Source organism: Sorex fumeus, unplaced genomic scaffold (genome assembly GCF_029834395.1).
Source record: "Sorex fumeus unplaced genomic scaffold, SorFum_2.1 ptg000043l, whole genome shotgun sequence".
NCBI lineage: Eukaryota > Metazoa > Chordata > Mammalia > Eulipotyphla > Soricidae > Sorex > Sorex fumeus.
In genome coordinates this window covers 24,935,227-24,954,313 of record NW_026606100.1, presented here as the reverse complement: position 1 = coordinate 24,954,313, position 19,087 = coordinate 24,935,227, and the positions used below count along the sequence as shown (strand labels likewise).

The following is a 19,087-nucleotide window of genomic DNA, read 5'->3' as shown; positions in this document are numbered from 1 at the left end:
CTGGCATGGGCTTCCCATTTCTCCCCACGCCCGGGCCCTGCCTGCCCCCACTGCACGCCTCCATGCACCCTCACCTCAGAATAGCAGAAATGATTTTGGCAGCGAGCAAGGGGGAGGAGGCGGCTTGGGATTTGGTTGCCAGACGCCCCCTGGCTGAGGAGCTACTCCTGGAGACTTTCTGTTAAACTCAGCAGCAGATAGGATCAAGCACTGGGGCTCTGGGAACCTGAGTCTGGCCTGACCTTCCCCCCCCCCCCCCCCCCCACTCTCGTGTCCCACCAACACTGCGTCAAATGAGCAGCCTACCCAACACGGGGCTGCACCCCACACCTGGCCCCCAGGACTGGGGACTTGGAATTTGTATCCAGATCCCCCCCCCAAATGTCCACTACGCCTGTGCCCTCCCCCCATCCTGTGACATCGGCCCAGAGCAGAGGCTGCACTGGGGGTCACATGCAACACGACCCCACTGGGACGCCAGGGGACGCCCTCCAGAGCTGCCTGAGACACCCCAGACCAGGGCTGTCCTGTGGTCCCTGGCCCTCAGCGGGACACACCCATGGGGCACTGCTTTTACGTGCCCAGGCCCTTGCTTACTGTCCAAACAGGAATCAACGTCCCTCCGTCTGGCCCCCAGGGATTCCCTTAGATCCAGAGGAACCACCAAGGTGCCCCAAGTTGGCCGGGAAGTCTGGTGAAGGGGGTACCCTCAGAGGGTAACATGGGGTGCTGGCAATCAAACTCCAGTTGACTGAGTGCAAGGCAAGTGTCCTATTTACTATCACTCCCACTCCATTCCTACTTTTTCTGATGTGTGTCAGTCTCACTGGTGTGAAGTAAAAACATTACTTTGATTTGCGTATATCTAATGGTGAGTAGAACATTTTTTCATATGCCTATTGGAGATCTGTGTGCCTTCTTTGAGGACGTGTCTGTTCATCTATTCTCTCCATTATTTTTTATGGAGTTGTTATTTTCTTATTACTTTTTTGGATGCTTCGTGTATCTTGTACTTTACTAAATGTGTGATGAGCAAATATTTCATTTACATTATCAAATATTGGGCATAGACTTGCTCATACGACTTGTTTTTTAAACCTTTTAACTTCAGTGAAATCAAATGATGTTACCTTGTTAAATTTGGTATTAGACATTTGCATCTTCTCTTTTTTTTCAGAGTAGTCTGTTTTTATCAGCATCATTAACTATTTTAAAGAGTTTTTCTTTCATTGTTTTCCTATATTGATTGTATGCTTGTAATTTCATTGATTTCTGCTCTTATTTTTATTTATAGTCTTTATGGTTTAGGTGTGTAAAATGCCTCACCATCACTCATTTCAGTATGTCCTTAGAGAATACGGCTGCTTTTGAACAGCTTTCCCACACTTTCAAAATTGGTATTAATATCTCTCAACAATACTAAGCCCAAAGGACTGTTCTATTCTCTTTCTTTTTCTCCTTCCTTTGTGAATCATTATGAAGATCAAAAGACCTTCTTTGCGTTGTTTTCATTTCTGAGGGGTGGGATACCCAGCAGTGCTCAGGTCGAACTCCTCGGGGATTACTCCTGTGGTATTTTTAGGACTATATGGGGTACCTAGGATCAAAACCGGGTCCACTGAATGCAAGAAAAATGTTCTACCTTCTTATTATCTCTTTAGCCTCTTATTTTCATGCTTCTTTTCTTATCTGAATTATGAAAAATAGGAATAAAATCTAGTACTTGGCTCATCCAAATATAATTTTTTTTAGAACATACAGAGGAAAAATATCTGTATAAATGATTTGGTATATATTAATCATCTTTCTCTGTCATATTGTCTACCCAGAACTACTCAATATTAAGTAAATATTATTTTGTGGTCAGTACAACTGTTATAGATTATTGAAGAACTGATACAATGTGCATTGAGACTAATGAGATTATCTTTTAATGGAGGTTGGATGTTGTTGGGATTTTGATGAAGATGGGAGAGGTAGACGAGCAATTTCAGGAACTGGATAAAAATGAAAGGAGGTAAACCCAGCCGCAGGTAAGCAGAAGTTATACGTAACATCACAGTAAAAATCAAATGGTCTCTGTTCTTCACACAGGAATGAAGCAGAGTTTGTATTTCGGGGGTACAGAAAGCAATCCATTGCAAGTTGGGGTAGTGTCAATGTCCTTGGGATCAACCTCAGATTTTAAGGTAAAATTCTGTAAAATGGTGGTGAGAAACAAAAACAGCTCCATACGAGCCAGACTCTCTCCAACACATACTCGTTTCCCTGAAAATAACAAATACAGAATGCAAAAATGTCTTGAACATTTTTTCTCTTGTGAGAAGGAGAGTATGCAATACCTATACAATGAATGGTTGCACGAAAAGCAGAAGGTTTGAATAGACAGTTGAACAAAAGGTAGACACATATGCTATCCTTTTACCTAAACACATATTTCTCTAAGTAAATATGTACTGAGGATGAACATTATGCCAATGCTTCATTAAATAATCCTATAATTGCTATTTTGACATTTAAAACTTTGATCAGTGTTTTTCTAGAAATGCACATGCATTAGTAGTAATTTCTGTTCTTACTCTGTTATTCCATTATGTTTGTTTCAATTCTTCATAACCTCTCATCTCTGATATTACTTCCTTTATCAAAATTCAATAAACCAAGAAGTTTATATATTTTACTGCAATGTTATTTTTGGTATGCCCTTTATTCATATTTTATAATTATCTGATCAAATTGTATTTCTAACCTTTTAAAAAACTGTATAATATATCCAAAGTTCCAATGATCTGGGTCAATAATTATTATCATAAAAAGGAAATTGCATGGATACTAATATTGATGTTTTTACTAACAGACTGCAATTCTATCAACTCAAATATGAGCACTCAAGTGTCCAAGCATAGATGACTGGATAAGCCCAGCAGACTGCTCTCAGGCCCACAATTTGCCTTCGGGCACCATTTAGTGCACCAACAGCCCTGACCCAGAGACACAGCAGCAAGTACTGGAAGAGATCACAGTGCCAGAGATATCTCTGGGCCCCATACAGGGCCAATTTCACCGGGGCACCCAAGATGGAGCAGATGCAGTCTCCTTGCCTACTCCAGATGGAATCCCGGTGACCAAGAGCTTCCACAAGCAAGGTCCAGGTATGCAGGTTCCAGGACTGAATCTCTAGGCCGCATGGTGGCAGAGGACCCGCGCTGTCCCTCCTTGGGTCCCTGCCTGGCAGTCACACCCACAATTTGCCTTTCTGGCCTAGAGACTCTCAATCGAATCCCAAAATGGGTTAGTGCCATACAGAGATATCTCTGGAATCCAAACATTTACAATCTAGAAATTTACATTTACAACTGCAGCCATATAAGCTCTCATGATATTAAAAATGAGCAACAAAAAAATAAATTATCTAGCATCTTCCCCTGGCCAGTAGGCTTGAATGGTGATGGGAAATTTCAAGCTCTCATGATATTAAAAATGAGCAACAAAAAATAAATTATCTAGCATCTTCCCCTGGCCAGTATGCTTGAATGGTGATGGAAAATTTCAAGCAAAACATATTGCATAAAATTAGAGACAGAATATTGGGGAAGTTGTCTGTCATACAGGCATGATGAGCACTGGGATGTGGATGGTGAAAATGTGCACTGGTGGAGGGATGGGTGTTTCATCATTGCATGACTGAATATCAAATGTGGAAGCTTTGTAATTCTATCTCACCGTGATACAATTAAAAAGATAAGTAATATAGAGTTCATGCCCAATTCAATCAGCTTAATCAATAACTAACAAATAGCAGTACTTCTACATTATTAAAAAAAGAAACTATGGTACATATACACAATGGAATATTATTCAACCATAAGAAAATATAAAGATAAAATTTGCGGCTCCTATATGGAGGAACCTGGAGAGTATCATGTTAAGTGAAATTAGTCAGAGAGAGAGAGACAGACACACACCGATCTCTCTCATATGCAGGATATAAAGAACCATAATGGTGGAACAACGAAAGCCTAAAGACAATGAAAACAAAGAACATGAGAACTGGTCTTCAGTAGGAAATATGCCACTTGAGAATGTTAGGGGATAGGACAGGGAGGGGCAAAATATCTATGTGGAGAGAAGTGTTCAAGCAGGAGGAGGAGATGGTACTGAAAGGTGATAAAGTGTTATGTATGAAACTCTATCAGCAACAGTGCTGTAAATCACAGTGCAAAAACATACATTTAGTTTTTTTTTTTAAAAGCACCTCTGGTAAAAGCAGACTGGTGGATGGGAGGCAAATGGGGTGAGGAGCAATGAGTGGACAATGGTGAAGAAATCCACGTTGAAACATTGTGTGCCTGAAACTCAATCATGAATAACTGTTTTTGGTTTGTTTTGGGACCACACCTGGCAATGTTCAGGGATTACTCCTGGCTCTGCACTCAGAAATCACCCCTGGCAATGCTCAGGGGACATAGCGATGTGGGACACTGAGAATCAAAACAGGATTGGTCCTGTTCAAGACAAACACCCTATCTGCTGTATTTTTGTTCCAATCCCCCACCAATAATGAATAACTTTTGTAATTTCACAATGGCTAAATTTGGAAAAAAAGAATGGGCACTACATAAGTTTTTACTAATTCCCAAAATGTACCTTGTCCTATAAGTACAAATAAATTAAACACTTATTACCTGCTGAGAAAGCCATGAAATGGTCACTTTTCTTAAAGTTGCCACTCTTATCCAGAAAGTGACCAGGGTCAAAAACCTTTGGTTTGGGAAATTCTTTGTCATCGTGCAGGACTGAAGTCAGTGATGTGAATATCATTGTGCCCTGAAATAAATATAAACTGAGTTATGAAGAAGTTATGAAGCTAGAAGAAATGCTCAAAGTAATTCAATCCAATCTTATAGATTCTTTTAAAAGCCTGGTTCCAGAAATGTCAGTGTTTCTTGAGTTAGATAAAATGAAAAATAAAGAACGATAGTATAAAACTAGGACACAAGACCTCTAAATTCATCCTGCTTATTTGGACACTGATATTTTACACTATCAGATGGATTATCTTATTTCTACTTTCACTAATTTCTAATATGGATCATAGATAAAATGTGAATATATATGAAGCTTGAAGAGCTTATTTAGTATTATTTGAATATAAGATTTTTATAAATAAAAGTGTGATCTAATAAGACTAGTCTCTTTGTATTAATTAAATAGCACACTAACAAATATTAGTGTTTAACATTGCCATGTAGTTTGCTTCTTAATTAAAAAACATGTGATGGGCATTTTAACAACGTTGATTTTTCTGACCAATGAACTAGACTATGTTTACACTTTCTTGTGCCTTCTTTTATTTTTTTAGAAGTGATTTATAATTTTCACTAACTAGGTGTTTCTCTTCCTTTATAAAATTAATTCAGAGATATTCAACTATTTTTGAGATGATGATAAAAATGGAATCACTTAAATATTTTTCTTTTCCGTGCCTTTGTTAACACATCAGAACACAATAACTTTGTGAGTTTGACTTTGTAGCCTGTTACTTCATGTTTTATTGGTTCTAGGACAATTTTAGTGGAATATTTGGGTCCTCTTTTTACAATATTATGTCCTCTTTATATCGTGATCATATAACTTCTTTATTAATCTGAATCCCTTTGTTTTATTTTCTTGTCTAATTGCTGTGTCAAGGACTTCTCATATAGTCCTTGAAGGACTTGAAGGAGAAAGCCTTTCAGTTTTCCCTTTAAGGATGATGTTATCCACGAGTTTATTTTATAAGGTCTTCACAGTATGGAGAGAAGTTTTTTCAACCCCTATTTTGTTGAGAGTCTCTACCAGGATGATTGGATTTTGTTAAATATTCCCTTGCATATAAAATATTCCCTTGCATATAGAAGAAAATCATGTGGTTCTTGTCCTCTTTATACTGCTGTGAATCACATTAATTGATTTAATGTATGTTAAAACAAACTTGCTTCCCTGAGATAAATACTATAACACTTGATCACCATGTATTATATATTAAATACAGTATCAACATTGTAAAAATGACCACTTACCCAGTGTATTTTATAGATGTAACACAATGCTCATAAAAATTTCCATGGAATTTTAGGTACATCAATAATTTCTATGAAACCTTAATACTCCAAAATAGCCAAAATAACTCTAAGAAAAAAGTATTTAGGAAACATTTCCTTCTCAGACTTTAATCTTTACTACAAAGCTATCGTAATTAAAATTGCATGGTAAAGAACAAAGACTCACAGGTCAGCAGACTATAATTTTAGGTCCAGAGATTAACTTCAGATGTATGGGAAGTGAATTTATAACAAAGAACCTAGCTTTATGAAGTGGAACAAAAACAGCCATTTAACAAATGGTGTTGGAAAAAACTGGTAAACCAAATACAAAAAAAAAAAAATAGAAAAAATCCCTGGACCCCTTCTTCACACTGTACATAAATGTTGATTAAAAACTGTCTAAAGATATTAACATCAAATCTTTATTCATAAAATGCATTGAGGAAGACATAGGCAGAGCTCCAAGATCTTGACCTCAAACGAGGTTTCAAAGATATGACCCCATTGGCAAAGAAAACAAAGCAGAAACCATCAAATGGGACTATATCAACTAAAAAGCTCCTTTACTGTGGAAGAAATGAGATCTAAAGTTAGCAGATACCCAACTAACTGGTAGAAATTCTCTGAACATCACACAGATGACAGAGAGCACCTATCATGTCTATAAAATTGTATCTATATTATCACCCTCAAAGCTCAACAACACAAAAATAACAAACAACCCTATCAAAATGGAAAGGGTAAATTAAAAATTTCTCAAAGATGTATAAAGACAACCAAGATACTGAAAAATGTTGCATCATCACAATTTGTCAAGGAAATGCAAATCAAAATGATAACATCATTTTACACCAGCCAGGATGGTTTAAATAAAATGGTCTGAAAACAATAAGTGTTGGCAAATATATGGTAAAACAGAAACATTATCTACTGCTGTTTAGACTGTTGCTTGCTTCAGTTTCTTTGGAAAATGGTTTGTACAAGTCTCAAAAAATTAGGAATAGAGTTTTCCTTTCACCCTGCAGTTTTATCATTGGCCACTACCACAACAACAACATGAAAATATTAATCAAAAGGACACATTGGGGTTTTGGTGCCACCAGAAGTTCAACCTGTACCTGGAGGGGGGGGGCGGATGGCAAGTGCATCAGCAGCCTAATGGTGCCTTTAAGCTTTAAGCTTCCTGATACCCCCAAAATGCTGCTGCTGTCTGGCCAAACCCCAACAACTCACTTGATCACTTGACTTGATCATCGATTTGCTCAAGCAGGCATCAGTAATGTCTCCATTTGTCCCTGTTGCGTGCTAGTGTAGCCCAGTGGCATCTGTTCGTTCTAGGAACATTAAGAGCCTCAAACCAATCGTTCAGGATCTTGATGAAGAAGTCTGACCATCTGGTAGGTGGGTGGCCACGTGGTCTTTTGACCTCCCGTGGAATCCAGTTGGTAACGGCTCTAGTCCTACGGTCGTCTCCAAATCTCATTACTTGTCCAGCCCATTTGATTTCTGACTACTTGGCAAACGAGACAGCATCCCTGATTCTTGATCGTCAACAGAGGTCGGAACTCCGGATTCTTTCTCTCATTTGAGTGAAACGTGATACTCCAAGCATAGCTCTTTCGATTCCTCTTTGGGAGACCCTAATAGCACTCTCATCCTGTTTGTGTAGGGCCCAGGTCTCTGAGGAGTATGTTAATGCAGGAAGAACAGTGGAATCGAAGAGATGTGCCCAGAGCCGAAGGTTCTTCGACCTCTTTGCTGTTTCTTCAAAGCTCTTGAAGGCATTCCAAGCCACTCTCTTCCTCCTGTGCAACTCAGGTGCCAGGTCATTCATTATGTTGACTTCTCGACCTAGGTACACATAGCTGTTGCATTCGGAGATGGTCATTCCATTGAAAGTGAATGGAGCGTCAGAAACGAGGCTGTTTCTCATAAACATTGTCTTCGTGAGATACAGCTCTAGTCTGACCTTTCCACACTCATGGTTGAAGTTGGGCAGCATTTGTGCTGCTTGGCTAATGTTTGGTGTTATTAGAATGATGTCATCAGCAAAGCGAGGTGGTGCAGTTACCAACCATCTATCTTCACTCCTATTCCTTCCCATTCCAGTCGTCGCATGATGTTCTCAAGTGTGGCACTGAAGAGTTTCGGTGAAATGGTATCACTCTGCTGAACCCCTCTCTTGCCATCAATGATCACTTCTTTGTAGAATGGTGAGATCCTGGTAGTGAATCCGTAATACAGCTCATGGAGGATCCTAATGTATTGAGTTTGAATGCCCTGATTGGCTAGGGCTTCGATGACTGCTTTCGTCTCAACAGAATTAAGGCCTTCTTTAAATCAATCAACGTTAGACAGAGCGGCATCTTGAACTCCTGAGAAACCTCAATGAGATTGGATATCATGTGGATATGGTCGATGGTGCTGAATCCTTTTCAGAACCCGACTTGCTCACATGGTTGTCCTTCATCTAGTGTTCTGCCAATCCTATTCAGGATGACTCAAGTGAACAGCTTGTAGATGACAGACAATAGGCAGATTGGGCGATAGTTGCCAATGTTGTGGATCTCTCCCTTCTTGTACAGTAGTACAGTCCTGCTGGTTTTCCATTGGGACAAAACCTTGCATTCAGATTGGTAGTGTGTGAAGAGCCAAGCAAGCGTATTGATGAGTACTGACGGTGGGTTCTTCAGGCGTTCAGGTCTGACCTTGTCTGTGCTGGGTGTTGTTCGTTTCTTTACTGACAAAATGGTACGTCGGATTTTGGAAGGGAGAACATTATGAATGACATATCCACCCTGCGGAATTTGGTATGTTGGCAGGTGGACATGGCTATAGCATACACGTCTGGGTATGCTTTCCTTTCACTAAAATACAATTAGATAGTTTCTGTTAGGAAGTCTAATAATGGGACCAGAGTGATAGTACAGCTGGTAGGGCATTTGCGTTGCATGTTGCTGACTCAGGTCCATTGCTCAGCATCCCATATGTTCCCCTGAGTCCCTCCAGGAATAATTCCTGAATGCAGAGCCAAAGTAACCCCTAAATATTGCTGAATGTGACTCCAAACCTACAGTTGTGCATATCACACTTTTCCTGTGCCTATCTGTCGGGCCCCTTAGATTCAGGTTCTCCAGAGAGAAAATGTCTCTCACCTTACTTTGGGAAAACATTAAAGAAGTTTTGGAGGGAAGACAGCAGAAAAGAGCTCTCTCCAACAGCCTCTTCCTCTATTTTCATTGGTACTAAGATTTAGATGACTTTTATTCAGGTCAGATTTTTTATACTGAAGATCCACTCAGTTGTGAAGATTTAAAAATTGGCCTCACTCAATTCCTCATTTGCAAACCACAACACCCAAAAGGAGAGAGAGAACAGAGGGGAATGCCCTGCTACAGAGGCAGGGTGCGTTTGGGGGGATGGGGGGTGGGAGGGATACTTGGATCCCTGGTGGTGGGAAATGGGCGCTGGTGGAGGGATGGGTATTTGATCATTGTATAATTGAAAGCCAAGCACAAAATGTGTAAGTCTACAACTGTACCTCATGGTGTCTCACCAATAAAATAAATAAATAAATAAATAAATAGGCAAAGGTAAAGGCCCTCCCATTGATCGTCGATTTGCTCGAGCAGGCCCAGTAACGTCTCCATTGGAGACTTTGTTGTTACTGTGTCTGGCATATCAAATACTCTCGGTAGCTTGCCGGGCTCTCCGAGAGGGGTGGAGGAATCGAACTCGGGTCGGCCATGTTGGCCTCTTTTAAGGCGAACGCCCTACCCGCTGTAAATAAATAAATTAAAAAAAAATTGGCCTCCTTGTACTGTCAGTGCTTTGTGGCACTCTCTTGTTTCCCTCAACACTAGCCAGTTTGCTGTTTAAGGGCAGGCACTGCATCAGTGTTTACAAACTGCCATGCAATTTGATACTTTTGAAGCACATGGGTTAGTAGGATAGTTTTATAATCATGTATCAAGACCATGTTGGACAGTGCACTGCATTTTCATTACTATGCGCCTTGCATGAACATGGTCTAGGGCAGTATTGTCCCTCTTGGAGAGCTTGGCAAGCTTCTGAGAGTAGCCCACCCACACGAAGAGCCTGGTAAACTACCCATGGTGTACTTGACATGCCAAAAACAGTAAAAATTGACGGTCCTCATTCTTCTGACCCTGAAAGAGACCCCAATACACCATCGGGCTATACTAGCATGTGATAGGGACGAGTGGAGACATTGCTGGTGGAGCAACTCCATGAACAATGAGATGACAGTGATGCAGTGATACTAAGCTCCAATTACTGAAACTTTCAATCATAGGGACACAAAAGTTTTTCCTCAATATAACTACTTTTTCTGACATTTAGACCATGTCTTATTGCCTCATTTTATCAACGGAGTGCCTTATTGCTCCCACTACTATACTTAATACTATATATATGTGTATATATATATAGTATTAAAGTATAAAAATGTATATATATGTATATATATAGTATATATAGTATTATATATATACTATATAGTACTATATATACTATATATATTATATAATATATATACTATATATAGTACTATATATACTATATAATATATAATACTAGTATATATAGTATTATATATACTATATAGTACTATATATACTATATATAGTATATATATAGTATTATATATGTATATATAGTATTAAATATAGTATTAATTACTAGACACACACACATATATGTATATATTTTGCTTCTTGGGTCACACACCCGGCGATACTCAAGGGTTACTCCTGGCTCTGCACTCAGGAATCACTGCTGGCGGTGCTCAAGGGACCATATGGAATGCTGGGAATTGAACCCAGGTCGGCTGCGTGCAAGGCAAACGCCCTACTGCTGTGCTATTGCTCTAGCCCCAATTGCAGATATATGTTATATGTTTAAGAAACCTGCTAAAAGTTCAGTATTTTTTAATCTTTCTACACTTTCTACACTTCTTTAACTTTAGTCATTTTTATCCTTACACCAGGATGTAGAATACTGTCAATTATATTTTTAATGCATACATCACTTCAACACCATACCCATCACCAGAGAGACCACTTCCTTCCAATGTCCCAAGGGTTCCTCCTACCACCCTTCTCACATAAACTCATACAGACAAAATCTACGGTTATAATGACTTTGATCACTTGTTGTTTCCTTACTGTGTTTCTTTTTTAAATCCCACATATGCGAGATCTTTTTAAGGAAATTGTGGATGTGCTGACACCTACTTGCATATAGATCATGTAGACCATATGGGTGAGTAAAGCTAAGTTCCTGAAATTCCACAAAAATGTAGATCAATGTTAAGTTGTAAAAACAAACCTGAAGATTATTATTGTAAATATAATCTTTAACAATACTTTCCTGTCTATGGAAATTATTTAAGACATGAAATAGATTTCTAAAATTTCTATCTGTGCTTTAAGATGGATAATTTCTATTCCCTAACTTCTGGACAGTGCATTATCAGTACAGGAGAGATCTCTAATAATACATGTGCTGTTCAGGGGCCAGAGCAATAGTACAGTGGGTAGAGTGTTTGCCTTGCACGTGGCTGACCCGGTTTCAATCCCCAGCATTCCATATGGTCTCCCAAGCACTGCCAGGAGTAATTCTTGAGTGCAGAGTCAGGAGTAACCCCTGAGCGTCACTGGAAAAAAGAAAAAATATAAAAAAATAATAATACATGTACTGTTCAGGCTAATCTCTTTCATATGAAAACAAATATGTAGCTCTCGCCAATTCAAGATGGATATCCTGTCACAGATAACTGCCCATGAAGTCCAATCACTGTTTGTTTTCTTTTTTCATTGTTTACTGCCTACTATGATTTAATTTGTCCCAATTATGTTCTCATATTATACAAAGATTTCCATTATTTCCTTTTTATTATATTTGAGAAGATTAAGCAAGTAGTCAGACAATTGAAAAATGAAGTTTTTCAGAGAAAAACAGGACTCTCTGTGTGCCTTTGCTGTGTCTATCAAGATGTTTCTGAAATTCTCCCAGTCTACCATGCTGGTGATACCTGTGACATCTGGGTGCTTTAGCAGCAGAAGCAAAGCATATTTCAGTGTGCTGCTTGTTGTCTCTGTCCCAGCTCCAATTAGATCAAGTATTGTCATCACCAAACTTTCTAAAGTAAATATCAGCTCTTGACTCTGTTTTTCCTAAAAAGATTTTGATAAGATTATTTGAGAAATAATTTTCCAGAATTATAGCTGATCCAATATAGTGTCTACTATAAAATTAAACCAACATATGAGATTTCAGTTATATTTTAGAAAATATTACCATATGGGATGATAAAATACAGTAGATCAGATGACTGGAATGTCATTTCCCAGGATCTAGTCCCTTGCTCACTTAGAAGTTCTGTTTTTTAGATTTTTTTCACAGTTAGATGTGTCATGAAACATAATATTCATCAGTGAGAAATAAGGAGAATTGAGCATGCTATTTTCTCTATGCTTACCTTCTTATCCCAAACGAATATGGAAGAGCATAGTAGATATCATCTTGGGTGAGAGGAATCAATTGTTAATTAAGGCTTATTATAAAATACTCTGTGTGGATGAAGAATAGTGGAAGACATTTGATTCTGATATTCCAGGGTCACTGTATTAAACTATGTTAACACCATTATAGTCCCTGAATGGGAGGTGAATAAATCCAGTACTTGTGAGAATAATAATAAATCTACTCATAGTAAACTTACTCTTAATTGTAGACAAGTATACTATTAATTACCAGAAAAAGCTGAACTGGATGTTCGTCATGGATGTTTTGATCAGCTAAGGTACACAATGCAGTGCTTAAATCAGTGTCAGATAATGGTCCCAAAGTGGCAAAAGGATAGAATCTTCAGCACTGGACTTGTGCTCTGATCACTGAAAGGGTGGCACCGAGAGTAGCTATGGTTTCAATCCCAACAGCCTTAAGAAACTTTTCCACTGGCTTTCATCAAGGATGCAAACATCTAGGCATTTAAGGGCAACTCTCTATAAGGGCACTGGTCAAAGAGATAACCAGAGATTTAAGTATCTACACAGATGAGAAAAAAAACTATTGGCAAAAATAATACAGAAAACTCCTAAACAAATGTTTAGTAAGCAACAATGTAATTCCAAGAGAGAAAAGTCTTATTTGTCAAGGTACCTTATTACAATAATATTTAAACGATCTATTACCAACAGATAAAGAGCATAATTTTTTAAAAAAAAGACAGAAGTGTATGACCATTCATAGCTGAAAATTTAAATTGACACAAAATTCTTGAGTAAGCCCAGAAATTGAATTTACAAGAAAATACTTTGAATAAATGTCTAAAATATGCTCAATATGAATATAAATAAGAATATAAATGTTTTAAATAAATGCTGGAGTGATAGCACAGCGGGTAGGGCGTTTGCCTTGCACGCGGCCAACATGGCCGACCCGAGTTCGATTCCTCCGCCCCTCTCGGAGAGCCCGGCAAGCTACCGAGAGTATTCGATATGCCAGACACAGTAACAACAAAGTCTCCAATGGAGACGTTACTGGGCCCGCTCAAGCAAAATAAATGTCTTAAATATAAAAAGCTAGAGATAATCATTAAATTGCATAAACAAGCTGAGATTGATAATAAAAAGATAAACTAATAGTTTCAGATACTGAAAAGTGCAATATCATAAACAGAAAACCAGGATTATAAGGATAATAGAGCAGGTAGGGTGCTTGCCTTGCCTGCTGCTAACCTGGGTTGGATCCTCAGGTTGGATCCTGAGCACCTTCAGGAGCGATTCCTGAGTACAGAGGAGTAAGCCCTGAGCTACAGTTATATGTGGCCTAAGCACCACACTTCCTCCATAAAAAAATCCAGACATAGACAACTATAAAGAGTATGTAGAGAGAGTATGGGGGAAAACTGTCTGCCATAGAGGCAGGGGGAGGGTTGTGATGGGGGGTGTAGATACTGGGAACATTGGTGGTAGAAAATGTGCGCTGGTGGAGGCATGGGTGTTCAATCATTGTATGACTGAAACTCAAACATGAAAGCTTTGTAACTGTATCTCATCATGATTCAATAAAAACTTTTTTAAAAAGAGTATGTTAAATCTAAGTAGAAATAACTAATGAATATAATAAAGTGACAGGCTACAAAATCAATATATTAAAGTCTTATAATGTTAAACTGTCCATCTTACCTAATACAGTTTACAGATTCAGCATAATATCCATCAAAATCCTAACAACATTTTAAGAAAATAGAAGAAGTAACATTTGTATGTAATATCCCGCCTGTACAGCAGAGCCTTGCGAGCTATTCATGATGTATTTGATATGCCAAAAACAGTAACAACAGCAACGTTCTCTTCATGTTCCTGGAGTGAGCAGACGCCACTGGGCCACTCTAGCACGCGACAGGGCTGAATGGAGACATTACTGGGGCCTGCTCGAGCAATCAATGAGCAATGGGATGACAGTGACAGTGACAGGGATACAGTGATTTACCATTTATAAGTTTTGGTGACATTTATGTGGAACCACAAATACTGTGAACAGACAAAGAATTCTATGGGGAAAAATATGGAGCTATCATATGACACTAACTCAAACTACATTACAAAGAATCACAAATAATAAAAATTAAGATATTGAACAAAAATAGACATAGGATATGGAATATAATTGTGAGTCTGAAAATAAGCACCAGTACATATAGACAGTTAATATATAACAAAAGAGTAAGACCATACAATGAAGAAGAAAGTTTCTTGAACAAATGGTGCTGGGACAGTTGTATATCCACAGGGGAAAATGACAAATGAAAACAGATCATTATTTAACACCTTCTGCAAAACTATGAAAATAACTCAAAGGCGCCAGATAATCCTGTCATCAGCCATGATTCAGAGTTTCATGTCCTTCTCTCCTGGAAGGGAAACACTCACCATAACCACGCTACCGGACCTGACACCAGGCTGCTTCATTTGGGGCGCCCTAGAGAGGGAGGTGAGACCTCTCCCCACCCAAGGGATCCATCCCTGTCAGCCAAAAATCTCCAGAACTCAACCGCTGCCATGCTCACGGCCCCTCTCCACATGCTCAAGCCGAGCCTCATCCAGAAATGAACGTATTTCTGGATTCCCGACAACTCATACCTCACACCACCCATACTCCAAGAGTACTGCATCACATTTGATGGGGTTCAAAGTAGGAGGCAACCAATCTTAGAGGGAAATTTTTTTTACAGATATATATATATATATATATATATATATATGCTGGAGCTATAGCACAGTGGGTAGGGCGTTTTCCTTGCACGTGTCCAACCTGGGTTCGATTCCTCTGCCCTTCTTGGAGAACCCAGCAGCTACCAAGAGTATCTCGCCCACACGGCAAAGTCTGGCAAGCTACCCATGACATATTTGATATGCCAAAAACAGTAACAACAAGTCTCACAATTTGTTGTGAGATGTTACTGGTGCCCGCTCGAGCAAATTGATGAACAACGGGGGACAGTGCTGCAGTGCATATACATGTACACACATATATGTATATTATATATTATATATATTTATATATATGCACACAAGGCTCAACCTTTAACAACAAAGTAATGATCTATTATAGAAGGGCTTAATGGCCCCCTCTTTTCTCTAAGGAAACTTTTTTCTAGCATTTTCAGTGGTTTTTTCATAATAAACAATACAAAATAAATTATTTCGGTTCTGCTTTAGGGCAAAGGTTGGGGTTCAGGATGAAAATATCCTAAATATGGTGGTGAGAAGGTGTAATGGTGGGATTGGTGTTTGAATATTAAATGCAATCAAATATTGTGAACTACTTTATAAAATAAAAAAATAAATAATAAAATAACTCAAATATTCAACTATAGATGATCAAGCAAGTTGTGATATATATGTATATATATATACACACACAATAGAATACAATGTAGCTATAAGAAAAGATGAAATCATGTTATTTGCTACAACTTCGATGGAAATGTAGGGTATCATGTTAAAGTAAGTCAAAGGGAGAAAACAAATACCAGATGATCTCACTTATCTGTGGATATAGAGAGTCAAAATTAGAGAATAAGTCTGAAAATAAGTACTAAACAATGACAAAAATTGAAATTGGAATACAGAACAAATTACCAAATAGTTTGGAGGGGAGGAATTAAACAGGACTAGAAGAAGCATAAAGACAGTCATGGAGGGTCATGGGCACTTTGGTGATGGTGACATGTAGTAATGTAGTAATGTTGTATATAAATACCATAAAAGTCCTTAACTCTAATAAAATTTTTAAAAATCAATCCAAATTTTTATCACCTTAAACCCTGTGAGATGATCTATATTTTGAAAAGACTAGAAATAAAGGTTGACAAAGGTATGGAAAAAACAAACTCATGCATGGTTTGGTAGGTAACTCTATAGAAAATGGTATGAGTATTCTTCTAAAAACTGAAGATGGAAAAACTATATAGTATACAATTTCTACTTCTATTTATTTGAAGAATATGAAAGCAGCCAAAAGACTTATACATCTCTACATTGACTATAACATTATTCATAATAGTCAAACATGAAAGGAACCTTAATGTCTATGAATAAATCATTTGAAAGAGTAGTTGTGTTTTATATATTAAATAAATTACTACTTAGCTATTAAAATGATGAAATTATGTTGTCGTTGGGCATGATAAAATCTTCCTGTAAATATGCAAAGTAAAATAAGACAGAAAGTGAGAGATAAATGCTAGATGCTTTCATTCACATCTGTAATATAAATAAAGCAACAAAATAACAAAATACCCCTACAAAAATAGCTTTTAGGGACCAAAGCAGTGGGTAGGGCTGTACTATTTCCATTCTGGAGAAGCCTAAGTTCTCCCTTAAAAAAATTACTCTTTTTTCCTCCACTCATATCTTTTTTTTGGGGGGGGGACCAGACCCTGCGATGCTCAGGGGTCAAGGGTTATTACTGGCTCTACACTCAGGAATTAGCCCTGATTGTGCTTGGGGGACTATGTGGGATGCTGGGGATTGAACCCATGTCGGCGCTGAGCAAGGAAAACACCCTCCCCACTGTATTATCACTCCGGCCCTCCTCTCAAATCTTTAAAAGTAAGGTAAAGGTAAAGGCAAAGGCCCTCCCGTTGATCGTCGATTTGCTTGAGTGGGCCCAGTAATGTCTCCATTGGAGACTTTGTTGTTACTGTGTCTGGCATATCGAATACTCTCGGTAGCTTGCCGGGCTCTCCAAGAGGGGCGGAGGAATTGAATTCGGGTCGGCCATGTTGGCCGCTTGTAAGGAGAATGCCCTACCCGCTGTGCTATCGCTCCAACCAAAACTTACTTTAAAAGTAAGTTTTATTTAATAAAAATTACCTTGCTTGCATGAGGCTGACCCGGGTTCGATTCCTCCGCCCCTCTCGGAAAGTCTGGCAAGGTACCAAGAGTATCTCGCCCGCACAGCAAAGCCTGGCAAGCTACCTGTGGTGTATTCGATATGCCAAAAACAGTAACAACAAGCCTCGCAATTTGTTTTGGCCCACTCTAGCAAATCAATGAACAAAGAGAGGACAGTGCTACAGTTCTACAGTGCACGTGGAAATTCAATGGGCCCAGAATAATAACCAAGATAAATAACAGACAAGATTAACAGTTCAATTTCAAATTTCTATAAAGCTAGTAATTACCCAGCTTGCTCCAGGATGCTTTCTGGACACATCATAAGACACTTAACACCCATCTTCCAGGATTGCCGCACCATATTTGATAGGATTCAAATATGGTTTGAACCATAGGAACACCTGCAAGGGCGATTAGAGGCTGCCCTAAAAGCCTCTATCCCTCTCAGAGAGCCTGGCAAGCTACCGAGAATATCATGCCTGCACGGCAGAGTCTGACAAGCTATCCATGGCATATTCGATATGTCAAAACCAGTAAATACAATGGGTCTCATTCCCCTGACACTGAAAGAGCCACCAATATGGCAGCATTAAGAAGGATGAGGAAGGAGAGGTTGAAGTAGGCTGTCAAAATGAAGAAAGACAAAAATGACTGTCTGTACTTTCAATTCACGTACGCTGGGATCAGATGCATATATCGAGAACATGATGGTACAAGTGCAAAAGATCAGTACGACATCATTGGTCTGACTGAGACAAGAAGGCATCAATCACATCACGCTGTTTTCGACACTGGAGAAGAACTGTTCCTTGGAATATGCAACAGAAGAAGCGTCGGATGTGTTGCTGTCCTTGTCAACATGAACTTGGCTATGAGCATTGATTCATTCATATGCCCAACAACCTGAACCGGATGGGATGATTACACTTGAATAGATGTGGCTCACTGCCAGCAGTTTCTATCTTCATTGTCTACACAACAACATCCAATTATGATGAAGGAGAAATTGAGAAGTTCTACATGGAGCTGGAGAAGTTCTATAAGGAAGACCACACCTTTTACAAGATCATTGTCGGTGATTTTAATGCCAAGATAGGACTGAGAAGATCAGCCAAATAACTCCACATCAGGACCCATGGCCTAGAACAGGGTGAGAGACTGTCTGAGTTCATCATGTCGACCAAAACCACCCATGGTAACTCACAGTTCCAGAAGGCTGAATCTAAATGTTGGACCTGGGAGTCTCCCGGTGGACGGTTCCACAATGAAATTGACCACATCATCTTCAATCGACAGTTTTGCCTGACGATGTCGCTGTTGTCCCAAAATTCCAAATGGGATTGGACCACTGTCTCCTTTGTGCAAAATTCTACTTTATGGAGCGGGGAGAAAGGGCTGCAAAGTTTAAGAAGAGAACTCCCAGAACGATCACCAACTGGGAGCTCTTTGGCACTATTGTGGCAACATTGGAAGATGCCGTCGTTGACAACATTGACGAGGAATATGATCAACTGGTTCAGCACCTCCATGATTGTGGGAGGAACACCAAGAGAGAGATAGCCTAGCTAA

General features: G+C 39.0%; 1 pseudogene; it reads right to left on the bottom strand.

Annotated features, from left to right (window-relative positions):
* Positions 1–1,840: 1,840 nt before the first annotated feature.
* LOC130029576 (cytochrome P450 2C18-like) overlaps positions 1,841–19,087 on the bottom strand; it is a 33,274-nt pseudogene continuing 16,027 nt past the window's right edge.